Source organism: Oncorhynchus nerka, linkage group LG2 (genome assembly GCF_034236695.1).
Source record: "Oncorhynchus nerka isolate Pitt River linkage group LG2, Oner_Uvic_2.0, whole genome shotgun sequence".
Classification (NCBI taxonomy): Eukaryota; Metazoa; Chordata; class Actinopteri; order Salmoniformes; family Salmonidae; genus Oncorhynchus; species Oncorhynchus nerka.
The window spans coordinates 15,725,233-15,743,533 of record NC_088397.1 but is presented as its reverse complement, the minus strand read 5'-3'; the positions used below and the strand labels follow the sequence as shown (position 1 = coordinate 15,743,533).

Sequence of the window (18,301 nt, the reverse complement as noted above, 5' to 3'; positions counted from 1 at the left end):
CTTGGTTTTGCCCGAAGCATTTGTTCTAAGGGACTCACAGTGAAAATCTTTGCAGTTCTGGAAACGTAAGAGTCTCTTCTTTCCAAAACTATCAATTCCAAGCATATTCGAGCATCTTTTCGTGACAAAATATTGCGCTTAAAACGGGCACGTCTTTTTATCCAAAAATGAAATACTGCCCCTAGAGTACTAACAGGTTAATTTAACAGTTTTGGAAACTTTAGAGTGTTCTCTATACAGATCTACTAATTACATGCATATCCTATATAATGGGACTGAGTAGCAGACCGTTTAATTTGGGCATGCTTTTCATCAAAAATTCCGAATGCTGCCCCTACCCTGAAGTTAAATTACAGTATTGTTAAATGAACTAGGGGTGTTGGTAGGACAGGTGTTGGTAATTGAATAGGATGTGTTTTGGTCTCGTTGCTCTCAGCAGGGAGGCAGATTGACACGTCCTTGGAGACGTGCCATGATGCATCTGTTTTAAAGAGCCTATTGCTCTTCTCTGTTTTCTCTGCTGTTATTGTTGTTGTCAGTATATTATTATTTCCGGGTCATATATTATTATTTCCGGGTCATATACTTTTATTATTATTATTTACTCATTGTAAAGCGAGTAAATTAAAACATTTCTATTGCAGTGCCGTCCGGTGTTTATCCATTCGTGTTTGGCAGCACTCAGTCCTCTGTCCATGGTGCTGGATACATACATTGTAAACACAATAGTTCTATTTTCTTCTCCCTGAAAATCTTATCGGATCAGAAATATACCTCTTGGTTTAAAGTAAATGCTGGTGTCTTGGTATCCCCTCCCAGCTCTTTCATGTTTGTGTATTATTTTAATCAAAGCTGTAAATCAGAGTAATTTCCGACATGAAGCCTAAGGGATGTCTTCTGAGTCTGGGAATAATTGTCTCGCTGATCACTGTGGATGCCAAGTGTGCAAAGCTGTCATCAAGGCAAAAGGTGGCTTCTTTGAAGAATCTCAAATATAAAATATATTTGGATTTGTTTAACACTTTTCTGGTTACTACATGATTCCATATGTGTTATTTTATAGTGTTGATGTCTTCACTATTATTATACAATGTAGAAAATAGTCAAAATAAAGAAAAACCCTGGAATGAGTAGGTGTGTCTAAACTTTGACTATTACTGTATATATATATATATATATATAATAAGATGATAAAAAAATTAGAATGACAAAGCTGTAAAACATTATTCTAAATATAAACCATCAGCTCAGTGAATACCATTGGTGTTTAATATGAGGGTTTCAGCATGAAATATCATTTATCTGTATTTTTTTTACACACTTTTATTTATTTTTCTATGTCAATATGTCTTTGTTGTAAATGTGTTGGTGCCAAACTGGTGACAGTTGTGAAAAAATACAATAGTTGGAAGAGTTGCAGAGTTAAGTGAAAATAATGTAATTGTTGATTAGCTTTTTTCATTATTTTGTTGATTTTCTCTTGAACCAGAAAGTCTATATACCAGAAACTTGTAGACAATATGGACACAGATATAAAATAAATTATACTATATATTAGGGCCGAGACGATACCAGTACGAAGCACATCATACTCTTTGGTCCTTTAATAACCTGCTATATATAAAATATTGGGTTCATCTTTTTATTTGTTTATTTGGTTCCCTCTTAGCTTTTGCAGAAGCATCAGCTACTCTTCCTGGGGTCTACAAAACACACAAAACATGACAAGTAACAGAACACTGATAGACAAGGACAGTCACAAAACTTTTAAACACAACCATTTACAAACACCACAACTAAAAAACAATGTGTGTGTGTGTGTGTCCCCTCATAGTCCAGCTTTTTAAAGGTACAGTGCTGTTTCTGTTTGACTGAGTAATGGAAGATGGAAGGGAGTTCCATGTGACCATGGCTCTGTATAACACCGTGCGTTGCGGTGAATTCGTTTTGCACTTGGAGACTGTGAACAGATGCCTGGTGCCATGTCTTGTGGGGTATGTATGGGTGTCTGAGATGAATGTTATTTGATTACGCAGACAATCTGGAATTTTCATTGCAGTAATATTTCTCATGGAAAGAAGTCTCGTCAACCCTCAACCAGGAAGGACTGGCATGTTGTTGATGTTAGTTCTGTATGCATAGTTAAGGGCAAGGCGTGCTGCTCCGTTTTGAGCCAGATGCAGCCTTGCTAGGTCTTTCTTTGCTGCACCTGACCATATAACCGGACAGTAATCAAGACCAGAGCCTTAACGACTAGTACAGTTGATTTCTGTGTCAAAAAACGCAGAACATCTTTATATACCAGAGTGATAGCACCTGTACTACTGTTCATATTGATAACACCCCCACTACTGTTCATATTGATAACACCCCCACTACTGTTCATAGTGATAACACCCCCACTACTGTTCATATTGATAACACCTGTACTACTGTTCATATTGATATCACCCCCACTACTGTTCATATTGATAACACCCCCACTACTGTTCATATTGATAACACCCCCACTACTGTTCATAGTGATAACACCCCCACTACTGTTCATATTGATAACACCCCCACTACTGTTCATATTGATAACACCTCCACTACTGTTCATATTGATAACACCCCCACTAGTGTTCATATTGATAACACCCCCACTACTGTTCATATTGATAACACCCCCACTACTGTTCATCTTGATAACACCCCCACTACTGTTCATATTGATAACACCTCCACTACTGTTCATATTGATAACACCCCCACTAGTGTTCATATTGATAACACCCCCACTACTGTTCATATTGATAACACCCCACTACTGTTCATCTTGATAACACCCCACTACTGTTCATCTTGATAACACCCCCACTACTGTTCATATTGATAACACCCCCACTACTGTTCATATTGATAACACCCGTACTACTGTTCATAGTGATAACACCCCCACTACTGTTCATATTGATAACACCCATACTACTGTTCATAGTGATAACACCCCCACTACTGTTCATAGTGATAACACCCCCACTACTGTTCATAGTGAAAACACCCCCACTACTGTTCATAGTGATAACACCTCTACTACTGTTCATAATGATAACACCTCCAATACTGTTCATATTGATAACACCTGTACTACTGTTCATATTGATAACACCTCTACTACTGTTCATATTGATAACACCTGTACTACTGTTCATAGTGATAACACCTTTACTACTGTTCATATTGATAACAACTCCACTATTGTTCACAGTGATAACATCTCCACTACTGTTCATATTGATAACACCTCTACTACTGTTCATATTGATAACACCTGTACTACTGTTCATAGTGATAACACCTTTACTACTGTTCATAGTGTTAACACCTGTACTACTGTTCATATTGATAACACCCCCACTACTGTTCATATTGATAACACCCCCACTACTGTTCATAGTGATAACACCCCCACTACTGTTCATATTGATAACACCTGTACTACTGTTCATATTGATAACACCTGTACTACTGTTCATAGTGATAACACCCCCACTACTGTTCCCCCACTACTGTTCATATTGATAACACCCCCACTACTGTTCATATTGATAACACCCCCACTACTGTTCATATTGATAACACCCCCACTACTGTTCATAATGACAACACCCCCACTACTGTTCATATTGATAACACCCCCACTACTGTTCATATTGATAACACCTCCACTACTGTTCATATTGATAACACCCCCACTAGTGTTCATATTGATAACACCCCCACTACTGTTCATATTGATAACACCCCCACTACTGTTCATATTGATAACACCCCCACTACTGTGCATATTGATAACACCCCCACTACTGTTCATATTGATAACACCCGTACTACTGTTCATAGTGAAAACACCCCCACTACTGTTCATAGTGATAACACCTCTACTACTGTTCATAATGATAACACCTCCAATACTGTTCATATTGATAAAACCTGTACTACTGTTCATATTGATAACACCTCTACTACTGTTCATATTGATAACACCTGTACTACTGTTCATATTGATAACACCTCTACTACTGTTCATATTGATAACACCTGTACTACTGTTCATAGTGATAACACCTTTACTACTGTTCATAGTGTTAACACCTGTACTACTGTTCATATTGATAACAACTCCACTATTGTTCACAGTGATAACATCTCCACTACTGTTCATATTGATAACACCTCCACTACTGTTCATAGTGATGACTCCTCTACTACTGGTCATAGTGATAACACCTCCACTACTGGTCATAGTGATAACACCTCCACTACTGGTCATAGTGATAACACCTCTATTACTGGCCATAGTGATAACACCTCTACTACTGTTCATATTGATAACACCTCCACTACTGTTCATGGTGATAACACCTCTACTACTGTTCATATTGATAACACCTCTACTACTGGTCATAGTGATAACACCTCTACAACTATCCAGAGCGATAACACCTCTACTACTGTTCATATTGATAACACATCTACTGCTGTTCATAGTGATAACACCTCTACAACTATCCAGAGTGATAACACCTCTACTACTGTTCATAGTGATAACACCTCTACTGCTGTTCATAGTGATAACACCTCTACCACTGTTCATCGTGATAACACCTCTACTACTGTTCATAGTGATAACACCCCTACTGCTGTTCATAGTGATAACACCTCTACCACTGTTCATCGTGATAACACCTCTACTACTGTCCAGAGTGATAACACCTCTACTACTGTCCAGAGTGATAACACCTGTAATACCGTAAATAGTGATAACACCTCTACTACTGTCCAGAGTGATAACACCTCTTCTACTGTTCATAGTAATAACACCTCTTCTGCTGTTCATAGTGATACCATCTCTACTGCTGTTCATAGTGATAACACCTCTACTACTGTTCATATTGATAACACCTCTACTACTGTTCATAGTGATAACACCTCTACTACTGGTCATAGTGATAACACCTCTACTACTGTTCATATTGATAACACCCCTACTACTGTTCATAGTGATAACACCTCCACTACTGTTCATAGTGATAACACCTCTACTACTGTTCATAGTGATAACACATCCACTACTGTTCATAGTGATAACACCCCACTACTGTTCATAGTGATAACACCTCCACTACTGTTCATAGTGATAACACCTCCACTACTGTTCATAGTGATAACACCTCTAATACCGTAAATAGTGATAACACCTCTACTACTGTCCAGAGTGACAACACCTCTTCTACTGGTCATAGTAATAACACCTCTTCTGCTGTTCATAGTGATAACACCTCTACAACTATCCAGAGTGATAACACCTCTACTACTGTTCATAGTGATAACACCTCTACTGCTGTTCATAGTGATAACACCTCTACCACTGTTCATCGTGATAACACCTCTACTACTGTCCAGAGTGATAACACCTCTAATACCGTTAATAGTGATAACACCTCTACTACTGTCCAGAGTGATAACACCTCTACTACTGTTCATAGTGATAACACCTCTACTGCTGTTCATAGTGATAACACCTCTACCACTGTTCATCGTGATAACACCTCTACTACTGTCCAGAGTGATAACACCTCTAATACCGTTAATAGTGATAACACCTCTACTACTGTCCAGAGTGATAACACCTCTTCTACTGTTCATAGTGATAACACCTCTTCTACTGTTCATAGTGATAACACCTCTACTGCTGTTCATACTGATAACATCTACTGCTGTTCATAGTGATAACACCTCTACTACTGTACATAGTGATAACACCTCTACTACTCTTCATCGTGATAACACCTCTACTACTGTTCATATTGATAACACCCCCACTACTGTTCATAGTGATAACACCTCTACTACTGTTCATAGTGATAACACCTCTACTACTGTACATAGTGATAACAACTCTACTACTGTTCATCCATCGTGATAACACCTCTACTACTGTCCGTAGTGATAACACCTCTACTACTGTTCATAGTGATAACACCTCTTCTACTGTTCATAGCGATAACACCTCTACCACTGTTCATAGTGATAACACCTCTACTACTGTTCATATTGATAACACCCCTACTACTGTTCATAGTGATAACACCTCCACTACTGTTCATAGTGATAACACCTCTACTACTGTTCATAGTGATAACACATCCACTACTGTTCATAGTGATAACACCCCACTACTGTTCATAGTGATAACACCTCCACTACTGTTCATAGTGATAACACCTCCACTACTGTTCATAGTGATAACACCTCTAATACCGTAAATAGTGATAACACCTCTACTACTGTCCAGAGTGACAACACCTCTTCTACTGGTCATAGTAATAACACCTCTTCTGCTGTTCATAGTGATAACACCTCTACAACTATCCAGAGTGATAACACCTCTACTACTGTTCATAGTGATAACACCTCTACTGCTGTTCATAGTGATAACACCTCTACCACTGTTCATCGTGATAACACCTCTACTACTGTCCAGAGTGATAACACCTCTAATACCGTTAATAGTGATAACACCTCTACTACTGTCCAGAGTGATAACACCTCTTCTACTGTTCATAGTGATAACACCTCTTCTACTGTTCATAGTGATAACACCTCTACTGCTGTTCATACTGATAACACCTCTACTACTGTTCATAGTGATAACACCTCTACTACTGTACATAGTGATAACACCTGTACTACTGTTCATATTGATAACAACTCCACTATTGTTCACAGTGATAACATCTCCACTACTGTTCATATTGATAACACCTCCACTACTGTTCATAGTGATGACTACTGTGGTCATAGTGATAACACCTCCACTACTGGTCATACTGTCCACTACTGGTCATAGTGATAACACCTCTATTACTGGCCATAGTGATAACACCTCTACTACTGTTCATATTGATAACACCTCCACTACTGTTCATGGTGATAACACCTCTACTACTGTTCATATTGATAACACCTCTACTACTGGTCATAGTGATAACACCTCTACAACTATCCAGAGCGATAACACCTCTACTACTGTTCATATTGATAACACATCTACTGCTGTTCATACTGTCTACAACTATCCAGAGTGATAACACCTCTACTACTGTTCATAGTGATAACACCTCTACTGCTGTTCATAGTGATAACACCTCTACCACTGTTCATCGTGATAACACCTCTACTATTGTTCATAGTGATAACACCTCTACTGCTGTTCATAGTGATAACACCTCTACCACTGTTCATCGTGATAACACCTCTACTACTGTGATATAACACCTCTACTGTCCAGAGTGATAACACCTTCAGTGATAACACCTCTACTACTGTCCAGAGTATAACACCTCTTCTACTGTTCATAGTAATAACACCTCTTCTGCTGTTCATAGTGATACCATCTCTACTGCTGTTCATAGTGATAACACCTCTACTACTGTTCATATTGTTCCTCTACTACTGTTCATAGTGATAACACCTCTACTACTGGTCATAGTGATAACACCTCTACTACTGTTCATATTGATAACACCTACTACTGTTCATAGTGATAACACCTCCACTACTGTTCATAGTGATAACACCTCTACTACTGTTCATAGTGATAACACATCCACTACTGTTCATAGTGATAACACCTGTTCATAGTGATAACACCTCCACTACTGTTCATGATAACACCTCCACTACTGTTCATAGATAACACCTCTAATACCGTAAATAGTGATAACACCTCTACTACTGTCCAGAGTGACAACACCTCTTCTACTGGTCATAGTAATAACACCTCTTCTGCTGTTCATAGTGATAACACCTCTACAACTATCCAGAGTGATAACACCTCTACTACTGTTCATAGTGATAACACCTCTACTGCTGTTCATAGTGATAACACCTCTACCACTGTTCATCGTGATAACACCTCTACTACTGTCCAGAGTGATAACACCTCTAATACCGTTAATAGTGATAACACCTCTACTACTGTCCAGAGTGATAACACCTCTACTACTGTTCATAGTGATAACACCTCTACTGCTGTTCATACTGATAACACCTCTACTGCTGTTCATAGTGATAACACCTCTACTACTGTTCATACTGATAACACCTCTACTGCTGTTCATAGTGATAACACCTCTCCTACCGTTCATAGTGATAACACCTCTACTACTGTTCATAGTGATAACACCTCTACTACTGTACATAGTGATAACAACTCTACTACTGTTCATCCATCGTGATAACACCTCTACTACTGTCCATAGTGATAACACCTCTACTACTGTTCATAGTGATAACACCTCTTCTACTGTTCATAGCGATAACACCTCTACCACTGTTCATAGTGATAACACCTCTACTACTGTTCATATTGATAACACCCCTACTACTGTTCATAGTGATAACACCTCCACTACTGTTCATAGTGATAACACCTCTACTACTGTTCATAGTGATAACACATCCACTACTGTTCATAGTGATAACACCCCACTACTGTTCATAGTGATAACACCTCCACTACTGTTCATAGTGATAACACCTCCACTACTGTTCATAGTGATAACACCTCTAATACCGTAAATAGTGATAACACCTCTACTACTGTCCAGAGTGACAACACCTCTTCTACTGGTCATAGTAATAACACCTCTTCTGCTGTTCATAGTGATAACACCTCTACAACTATCCAGAGTGATAACACCTCTACTACTGTTCATAGTGATAACACCTCTACTGCTGTTCATAGTGATAACACCTCTACCACTGTTCATCGTGATAACACCTCTACTACTGTCCAGAGTGATAACACCTCTAATACCGTTAATGGTGATAACACCTCTACTACTGTCCAGAGTGATAACACCTCTTCTACTGTTCATAGTGATAACACCTCTTCTACTGTTCATAGTGATAACACCTCTACTGCTGTTCATACTGATAACACCTCTACTACTGTTCATAGTGATAACACCTCTACTACTGTACATAGTGATAACACCTCTACTACTCTTCATCGTGATAACACCTCTACTACTGTCCATAGTGATAACACCTCTCCTACTGTTCATAGTGATAACACCTCTACTACTGTTCATAGTGATAACACCTCTACTACTGTACATAGTGATAACAACTCTACTACTGTTCATCCATCGTGATAACACCTCTACTACTGTCCATAGTGATAACACCTCTACTACTGTTCATAGTGATAACACCTCTTCTACTGTTCATAGCGATAACACCTCTACCACTGTTCATAGTGATAACAACTCTACTGCTGTTCATAGTGATAACACCTCTACTGCTGTTCATAGTGATAACACCTCTACTACTGTACATAGTGATAACACCTCTACTACTGTCCAGAGTGATAACACCTCTACTACTGTTCATAGTGATAACACCTCTTCTACTGTTCATAGTGATAACACCTCTACCACTGTTCATAGTGATAACAACTCTAATGCTGTTCATAGTGATAACACCTCTACTGCTGTTCATAGTGATAACACCTCTACTACTGTACATAGTGTTAACACCTCTACTACTGTCCAGAGTGATAACACCTCTACTACTGTCCAGAGTGATACAACATCTACTGCTGTTCATAGTGATAACATCTCTACTACTGTTCATAGTGATAACACCTCTACTACTGTTCATAGTGATAACACCTCTACTACTGTTCATAGTGATACCACCTCTACTACTGTTCATATTGATAACACCTCTACTGCTGTTCATATTGATAACACCTCTACTGCTGTTCATAGTGATAACACCTCTACTACTGTCCAGAGTGATAACACCTCTAATACCGTAAATAGTGATAACATCTCTACTACTGTCCAGAGCGACAACACCTCTACTACTGTTCATAGTGATAACACCTCTACAACTATCCAGAGTGATAACACCTCTACTACTGTTCATAGTGATAACACCTCTAATGCTGTTCATAGTGATAACACCTCTACCACTGTTCATCGTGATAACACCTCTACTACTGTCCAGAGTGATAACACCTCTACTACTGTCCAGAGTGATAACACCTCTAATACCGTTAATAGTGATAACACCTCTACTACTGTCCAGAGTGATAACACCTCTTCTACTGTGCATAGTGATAACACCTCTACTACTGTCCAGAGTGATACAACATCTACTGCTGTTCATAGTGATAACATCTCTACTACTGTTCATAGTGATAACACCTCTACTACTGTTCATAGTGATAACACCTCTACTACTGTTCATAGTGATACCACCTCTACGACTGTTCATATTGATAACACCTCTACTGCTGTTCATATTGATAACACCTCTACTGCTGTTCATAGTGATAACACCTCTACTACTGTCCAGAGTGATAACACCTCTAATACCGTAAATAGTGATAACATCTCTACTACTGTCCAGAGCGACAACACCTCTACTACTGTTCATAGTGATAACACCTCTACAACTATCCAGAGTGATAACACCTCTACTACTGTTCATAGTGATAACACCTGCTGTTCATAGTGATAACACCTCTACCACTGTTCATCGTGATAACACCTCTACTACTGTCCAGAGTGATAACACCTCTACTACTGTCCAGAGTGATAACACCTCTAATACCGTTAATAGTGATAACACCTCTACTACTGTCCAGAGTGATAACACCTCTTCTACTGTGCATAGTGATAACACCTCTTCTACTGTTCATAGTGATAACACCTATACTGCTGTTCATACTGATAACACCTCTACTGCTGTTCATAGTGATAACACCTCTACTGCTGTTCATACTGATAACACCTCTACTACTCTTCATCGTGATAACACCTCTACTACTGTCCATAGTGATAACACCTCCACTACTTTTCATAGTGATAACACCTCCACTACTTTTCATAGTGATAACACCTCCACTACTGTTCATAGTGATAACACCTCTACAACTATCCAGACTGATAACACCTCTACTGCTGTTCATATTGATAACACCTCTACTGCTGTTCATATTGATAACACCTCTACTGCTGTTCATAGTGATAACACCTCTACTACTGTCCAGAGTGATAACACCTCTAATACCGTAAATAGTGATAACACCTCTACTACTGTCCAGAGTGATAACACCTCTTCTACTGTTCATAGTAATAACACCTCTTCTGCTGTTCATAGTGATACCATCTCTACTGCTGTTCATAGTGATAACACCTCTACTACTGTTCATAGTGATAACACCTCTACTACTGGTCATAGCGATAACACATCTACTACTGTTCATAGTGCTAACACCTCTACTACTGTTCATATTGATAACACCCCCACTACTGTTCATAGTGATAACACCTCTACTACTGTTCATAGTGATAACACCTCCACTACTGTTCATAGTGATAACACCTCTACAACTGTTCATATTGATAACACCTCCAATACTGTTCTGATAACACCTGTACTACTGTTCATATTGATAACACCTGTACTACTGTTCATAGTGATAACACCTCTACTACTGTTCATAGTGATAACACCTGTACTACTGTTCATATTGATAACACCTCTACTACTGTTCATAGTGATAACACCTCTACAACTGTTCATATTGATAACACCTCCAATACTGTTCGTAGTGATAACAACTCCACTACTGTTCACAGTGATACCACCTCTACTACTGTTCATAGTGATAACACCTTTACTACTGTTCATATTGATAACACACTACTTTTCATAGTGATAACTGTTTTCATAGTGATAACACCTCCACTACTGTTCATAGTGATAACACCTCTACTGCTGTTCATAGTGATAACACCTCTACTGCTGTTCATAGTGATAACACCTCTACAACTATTCAGAGTGATAACACCTCTACTACTGTTCATAGTGATAACACCTCTACTACTGTTCATAGTGATAACACCTCTACTACTCTTCATCGTGATAACACCTCTACTACTGTTCATAGTGATAACACCTCTTCTACTGTTCATAGCGATAACACCTCTACCACTGTTCATAGTGATAACAACTCTACTGCTGTTCATAGTGATAACACCTCTACTACTGTTCATAGTGATAACACCTCTACTACTGTACATAGTGATAACACCTCTACTACTGTCCAGAGTGATAACACCTCTACTACTGTTCATAGTGATAACACCTCTTCTACTGTTCATAGTGATAACACCTCTACCACTGTTCATAGTGATAACAACTCTAATGCTGTTCATAGTGATAACACCTCTACTGCTGTTCATAGTGATAACACCTCTACTACTGTACATAGTGTTAACACCTCTACTACTGTCCAGAGTGATAACACCTCTACTACTGTCCAGAGTGATACAACATCTACTGCTGTTCATAGTGATAACATCTCTACTACTGTTCATAGTGATAACACCTCTACTACTGTTCATAGTGATAACACCTCTACTACTGTTCATAGTGATACCACCTCTACTACTGTTCATATTGATAACACCTCTACTGCTGTTCATATTGATAACACCTCTACTGCTGTTCATAGTGATAACACCTCTACTACTGTCCAGAGTGATAACACCTCTAATACCGTAAATGTGATAACATCTCTACTACTGTCCAGAGCGACAACACCTCTACTACTGTTCATAGTGATAACACCTCTACAACTATCCAGAGTGATAACACCTCTACTACTGTTCATAGTGATAACACCTCTAATGCTGTTCATAGTGATAACACCTCTACCACTGTTCATCGTGATAACACCTCTACTACTGTCCAGAGTGATAACACCTCTACTACTGTCCAGAGTGATAACACCTCTAATACCGTTAATAGTGATAACACCTCTACTACTGTCCAGAGTGATAACACCTCTTCTACTGTGCATAGTGATAACACCTCTACTACTGTCCAGAGTGATACAACATCTACTGCTGTTCATAGTGATAACATCTCTACTACTGTTCATAGTGATAACACCTCTACTACTGTTCATAGTGATAACACCTCTACTACTGTTCATAGTGATACCACCTCTACTACTGTTCATATTGATAACACCTCTACTGCTGTTCATATTGATAACACCTCTACTGCTGTTCATAGTGATAACACCTCTACTACTGTCCAGAGTGATAACACCTCTAATACCGTAAATAGTGATAACATCTCTACTACTGTCCAGAGCGACAACACCTCTACTACTGTTCATAGTGATAACACCTCTACAACTATCCAGAGTGATAACACCTCTACTACTGTTCATAGTGATAACACCTCTAATGCTGTTCATAGTGATAACACCTCTACCACTGTTCATCGTGATAACACCTCTACTACTGTCCAGAGTGATAACACCTCTACTACTGTCCAGAGTGATAACACCTCTAATACCGTTAATAGTGATAACACCTCTACTACTGTCCAGAGTGATAACACCTCTTCTACTGTGCATAGTGATAACACCTCTTCTACTGTTCATAGTGATAACACCTATACTGCTGTTCATAGTGATAACACCTCTACTGCTGTTCATAGTGATAACACCTCTACTGCTGTTCATACTGATAACACCTCTACTACTCTTCATCGTGATAACACCTCTACTACTGTCCATAGTGATAACACCTCCACTACTTTTCATAGTGATAACACCTCCACTACTTTTCATAGTGATAACACCTCCACTACTGTTCATAGTGATAACACCTCTACAACTATCCAGACTGATAACACCTCTACTGCTGTTCATATTGATAACACCTCTACTGCTGTTCATATTGATAACACCTCTACTGCTGTTCATAGTGATAACACCTCTACTACTGTCCAGAGTGATAACACCTCTAATACCGTAAATAGTGATAACACCTCTACTACTGTCCAGAGTGATAACACCTCTTCTACTGTTCATAGTAATAACACCTCTTCTGCTGTTCATAGTGATACCATCTCTACTGCTGTTCATAGTGATAACACCTCTACTACTGTTCATAGTGATAACACCTCTACTACTGGTCATAGCGATAACACATCTACTACTGTTCATAGTGCTAACACCTCTACTACTGTTCATATTGATAACACCCCCACTACTGTTCATAGTGATAACACCTCTACTACTGTTCATAGTGATAACACCTCCACTACTGTTCATAGTGATAACACCTCTACAACTGTTCATATTGATAACACCTCCAATACTGTTCGTAGTGATAACACCTGTACTACTGTTCATATTGATAACACCTGTACTACTGTTCATAGTGATAACACCTCTACTACTGTTCATAGTGATAACACCTGTACTACTGTTCATATTGATAACACCTCTACTACTGTTCATAGTGATAACACCTCTACAACTGTTCATATTGATAACACCTCCAATACTGTTCGTAGTGATAACAACTCCACTACTGTTCACAGTGATACCACCTCTACTACTGTTCATAGTGATAACACCTTTACTACTGTTCATATTGATAACACCTCCACTACTTTTCATAGTGATAACACCTCCACTACTTTTCATAGTGATAACACCTCCACTACTGTTCATAGTGATAACACCTCTACTGCTGTTCATAGTGATAACACCTCTACTGCTGTTCATAGTGATAACACCTCTACAACTATTCAGAGTGATAACACTCTACTACTGTTCATAGTGATAACACCTCTACTACTGTTCATAGTGATAACACCTCTACTACTCTTCATCGTGATAACACCTCTACTACTGTCCATAGTGATAACACCTCTACTGCTGTTCATACTGATAACACCTCTACTGCTGTTCATAGTGATAACACCTCTACTACTGTACATAGTGATAACACCTCTACTACTCTTCGTCGTGATAACACCTCTACTACTGTCCATAGTGATAACACCTCTCCTACTGTTCATAGTGATAACACCTCTACTACTGTTCATAGTGATAACACCTCTACTAATGTATATAGTGATAACACCTCTACTACTGTTCATCGTGATAACAGCTCTACTACTGTTCATAGTGATAACACCTCTACAACTATCCAGAGTGATAACACCTCTACTACTGTTCATAGTGATAACACCTCTACTGCTGTTCATAGTGATAACACCTCTAATACCGTTAATAGTGATAACACCTCTACTACTGTCCAGAGTGATAACACCTATTCTACTGTTCATAGTGATAACACCTATTCTACTGTTCATAGTGATAACACCTCTACTGCTTTTCATAGTGATAACACCTCTACTGCTGTTCATAGTGATAACACCTCTACCACTGTTCATCGTGATAACACCTCTACTACTGTCCAGAGTGATAACACCTCTAATACCGTTAATAGTGATAACACCTCTACTACTGTCCAGAGTGATAACACCTCTACTACTGTTCATAGTGATAACACCTCTACTGCTGTTCATAGTGATAACACCTCTACCACTGTTCATCGTGATAACACCTCTACTACTGTCCAGAGTGATAACACCTCTAATACCGTTAATAGTGATAACACCTCTACTACTGTCCAGAGTGATAACACCTCTTCTACTGTTCATAGTGATAACACCTCTTCTACTGTTCATAGTGATAACACCTCTACTGCTGTTCATACTGATAACACCTCTACTGCTGTTCATAGTGATAACACCTCTACTACTGTACATAGTGATAACACCTCTACTACTCTTCATCGTGATAACACCTCTACTACTGTCCATAGTGATAACACCTCTCCTACCGTTCATAGTGATAACACCTCTACTACTGTTCATAGTGATAACACCTCTACTACTGTACATAGTGATAACAACTCTACTACTGTTCATCCATCGTGATAACACCTCTACTACTGTCCATAGTGATAACACCTCTACTACTGTTCATAGTGATAACACCTCTTCTACTGTTCATAGCGATAACACCTCTACCACTGTTCATAGTGATAACACCTCTACTACTGTTCATATTGATAACACCCCTACTACTGTTCATAGTGATAACACCTCCACTACTGTTCATAGTGATAACACCTCTACTACTGTTCATAGTGATAACACATCCACTACTGTTCATAGTGATAACACCCCACTACTGTTCATAGTGATAACACCTCCACTACTGTTCATAGTGATAACACCTCCACTACTGTTCATAGTGATAACACCTCTAATACCGTAAATAGTGATAACACCTCTACTACTGTCCAGAGTGACAACACCTCTTCTACTGGTCATAGTAATAACACCTCTTCTGCTGTTCATAGTGATAACACCTCTACAACTATCCAGAGTGATAACACCTCTACTACTGTTCATAGTGATAACACCTCTACTGCTGTTCATAGTGATAACACCTCTACCACTGTTCATCGTGATAACACCTCTACTACTGTCCAGAGTGATAACACCTCTAATACCGTTAATAGTGATAACACCTCTACTACTGTCCAGAGTGATAACACCTCTTCTACTGTTCATAGTGATAACACCTCTTCTACTGTTCATAGTGATAACACCTCTACTGCTGTTCATACTGATAACACCTCTACTACTGTTCATAGTGATAACACCTCTACTACTGTACATAGTGATAACACCTCTACTACTCTTCATCGTGATAACACCTCTACTACTGTCCATAGTGATAACACCTCTCCTACTGTTCATAGTGATAACACCTCTACTACTGTTCATAGTGATAACACCTCTACTACTGTACATAGTGATAACAACTCTACTACTGTTCATCCATCGTGATAACACCTCTACTACTGTCCATAGTGATAACACCTCTACTACTGTTCATAGTGATAACACCTCTTCTACTGTTCATAGCGATAACACCTCTACCACTGTTCATAGTGATAACAACTCTACTGCTGTTCATAGTGATAACACCTCTACTGCTGTTCATAGTGATAACACCTCTACTACTGTACATAGTGATAACACCTCTACTACTGTCCAGAGTGATAACACCTCTACTACTGTTCATAGTGATAACACCTCTTCTACTGTTCATAGTGATAACACCTCTACCACTGTTCATAGTGATAACAACTCTAATGCTGTTCATAGTGATAACACCTCTACTGCTGTTCATAGTGATAACACCTCTACTACTGTACATAGTGTTAACACCTCTACTACTGTCCAGAGTGATAACACCTCTACTACTGTCCAGAGTGATACAACATCTACTGCTGTTCATAGTGATAACATCTCTACTACTGTTCATAGTGATAACACCTCTACTACTGTTCATAGTGATAACACCTCTACTACTGTTCATAGTGATACCACCTCTACTACTGTTCATATTGATAACACCTCTACTGCTGTTCATATTGATAACACCTCTACTGCTGTTCATAGTGATAACACCTCTACTACTGTCCAGAGTGATAACACCTCTAATACCGTAAATAGTGATAACATCTCTACTACTGTCCAGAGCGACAACACCTCTACTACTGTTCATAGTGATAACACCTCTACAACTATCCAGAGTGATAACACCTCTACTACTGTTCATAGTGATAACACCTCTAATGCTGTTCATAGTGATAACACCTCTACCACTGTTCATCGTGATAACACCTCTACTACTGTCCAGAGTGATAACACCTCTACTACTGTCCAGAGTGATAACACCTCTAATACCGTTAATAGTGATAACACCTCTACTACTGTCCAGAGTGATAACACCTCTTCTACTGTGCATAGTGATAACACCTCTTCTACTGTTCATAGTGATAACACCTATACTGCTGTTCATACTGATAACACCTCTACTGCTGTTCATAGTGATAACACCTCTACTGCTGTTCATACTGATAACACCTCTACTACTCTTCATCGTGATAACACCTCTACTACTGTCCATAGTGATAACACCTCCACTACTTTTCATAGTGATAACACCTCCACTACTTTTCATAGTGATAACACCTCCACTACTGTTCATAGTGATAACACCTCTACAACTATCCAGACTGATAACACCTCTACTGCTGTTCATATTGATAACACCTCTACTGCTGTTCATATTGATAACACCTCTACTGCTGTTCATAGTGATAACACCTCTACTACTGTCCAGAGTGATAACACCTCTAATACCGTAAATAGTGATAACACCTCTACTACTGTCCAGAGTGATAACACCTCTTCTACTGTTCATAGTAATAACACCTCTTCTGCTGTTCATAGTGATACCATCTCTACTGCTGTTCATAGTGATAACACCTCTACT

General features: G+C 38.9%; 1 protein-coding gene across 2 annotated transcripts in view; it reads left to right on the top strand.

Moving 5' to 3' along the window:
* Positions 1–18,301, top strand: part of LOC115131953 (collagen alpha-1(VIII) chain-like) — an 81,286-nt gene that overhangs the window by 25,280 nt on the left and 37,705 nt on the right. The gene's annotated exons all lie outside the window — the stretch shown is intronic.